Source organism: Chionomys nivalis, chromosome 11 (assembly GCF_950005125.1).
Source record: "Chionomys nivalis chromosome 11, mChiNiv1.1, whole genome shotgun sequence".
Taxonomy (NCBI): Eukaryota; Metazoa; Chordata; class Mammalia; order Rodentia; family Cricetidae; genus Chionomys; species Chionomys nivalis.
In genome coordinates this window covers 73,792,500-73,795,150 of record NC_080096.1, presented here as the reverse complement: position 1 = coordinate 73,795,150, position 2,651 = coordinate 73,792,500, and positions in this window count along the sequence as shown.

The window sequence follows — 2,651 nt, the reverse complement described above, 5'->3', positions numbered from 1 at the left end:
GGGGCACCAAGAAAACAAAGAATGGTATCAATTGTTAGATTCTTGATGTCTCTTTTTTACTTACCTGAAGGTTGTTTCTGACCATGGCTAAACTTTCTCTCATTATCCCTGAATGATTGGCATAGAAGCAACAAGTTTTTCCAGTGTCATACAAAGACCCACTTGTCTCATAAAGAGAAGGTCCAGTCATCTTAAATTTGGAAGAACAACCTTGGCTAAGGAATAATATAACTGGGCTTCCAGTTGGAAAGCAGAATTTTCTATACGGCCCATGTCTGTCTACTTGAGCACTGTGTTCCTTAAAGATTTTATCTTCCATAACTAGGACTGAAGTTCCAACTGCAGTGGAGCCCTCCTTGCCTATAACAGGGGAATTAGAATGGGGACAACTTACTGTTCATGGGGAAGACCAGAATCTAGATTTAGATGTGCCCTGCTCTCTTGTCCATCATAAGCAAATGCCTGTGGTATAACATTCACAAGAATGTAAAGGAACGGATTTTCCTCTAGTGCAAACAATTCAGAAGATGCACACTTGGTTAAGCCATTAGTGAAACCAAGCAAAGCGGTCTCTGTGGCCTAGAATTAACTAAATTTATTAAACTCAACCACCATTCCTGAAATTAACATACTATGTATATGTACAAAAATCTGCTTAATGGAAACAATCTAGGGTAGAGGTTCTCAAACTGTGGGTCACTGCTCCTTTGGGGGTTGAATAACTCACAGGGATTGCAATTCATATTTTACATTACATATTTCATAACAGCAAAATTGCAGCTATGAAGTAACAATAAAAATAATTTATGGAGGCCATAACATGAGGAACTATTTTAAAATGTCACAGCATTAGGAAGTTTGAGAACCACTGATCTATGGCTTATCTTGGTGACATTAAGCAGGAATTCTTCTTTTGGAGGTCCCACAGGGTGAGCTTACGTTGGTCCCATTTTATAGAAATCTGGGTTAGAAGTCAAGCTTATTGTTTAATTGGTTTCAATACCATCATAATACAGAGGCCTGGGGTCCAGCCATAGTCATCATTTCTTACCTATGTCCAGTTGAGACTAGCTAAGGAGCTTATACACTCTTTGTAGCATCCTCAACACTGAAAGACTGCATTCTGCTGCCTCCTAGACATTTGTCTTTGAAGTTACCAAAGAAATTCTTGGGGAAATTGAAGTTTTGGGACTTTATACCTTAAGGGGCTCATATTTGGAGGGTACAAAGATGGGTAAATTTGGGCTAAGGGACCAGATGACTCTAGGTGCAGGTTTCTTTCGCACAGTAAATTTGCTGCCTGAATCTTGATCATTTAGGTATAACATGACTCCCCAAGTTCTACTGGTTTTCCAGTAATGATAGGCAGCTTTCTGCCATGCCATAACCCTTATGGATATGGGATTGCATTGCCTGTGATCACAAGTAGGTGATGATGGTTTCCTTTCTAGGACTATCAAGAGATTAGTGTGCCCTCAGAAGAACTCAGTTTCATAACCCTGGTGAGCACAATATGTTTGGCTTCTGGTAACTCAGGAGTCCAACAGTTGTGTATGCATAGTATCAGATAGATCAGAACCCCTTCTCTTTACAAATGCACCCACAGCTCCTGCGGCATGCTTCTCCCCAGGACTGAGTGAACCGTCTCTGAATGCTATATTTTACAGAGATCTACCTGGAAGGTGGGTTGTGTCTCAGTGAATAGATTGGCTACGAGCTCTCCACTTTCAGTCTTTCTTAATTACCACACCCAAAGTCCTGGCTTATGAGGGATTTTGGGGTCTTCTCATGGAGAGACAAAAAAGACAAGATAGTACAACCAGAGTTATAGAGCCCATTTCAGCCTCATCTTTAGGGGTCAGAGGTACTGGTAACAATTCATCTGTCATTATTTCTGTAGTCTCAGCTGGGTGTGGTGGGTCCATGGGGTGACACTGGTGATCTTTACTACTGTAGGAGTGGTGAGGACCACAGAGTATAGGGCTTTTTATCTTAGCTCTAGGTTCTGGGCAGGGATCCTCTTTCCTAATACAAGGTTGCTAGGCCCGAACTCCTGGACACGCTCAGACACAGTCTCTCAAACTATCTGATGAATAGTCCTGTGGGTCTGTTGGAGGGCCTGTAAGGACTTGAGGAGGGAATGGCTAGTAATTTCTGCCTTATGAACCTCTCTTCTTGTTATGGGGTACATCTGTCTCTTAGGAGGGCAAAAGGTAGGATGTTGGCTCCATTTTCTTCCATCTCAAGGACATATTTCATTTATCTGTCCTGAGCTTTGTGGTCTCTAGGCATAATGTAATTTCCAATCAACATTTTCCAGTTTAGGGAAACTTTTTCCCTGAAGGACAGACCACTGTCGGACCCCAGGGAGAGGGGCAACTCAAATCTAGGATTTCTTATCTGGGTTATCTGGGTCTGAGTAGCTCATCAGTTTTAACTGTTCCCAAATGGGTGGCCTTGTGGCATTTTGCAATCATCTTCTGATAATGGAGTACAGGACTCTCATCTGGCAAGAACCACCACCCATTACCTCCTGTTTGGCTTCTTCCCTTTTGCCTACTTGGTTTCTTGTGTATAGTTTGGGTCTTGAGCAATTCAAGTTCAGGCAGGATAACCAAGATTTGGAGAGGCCTCACTGATTCTACGGTGGC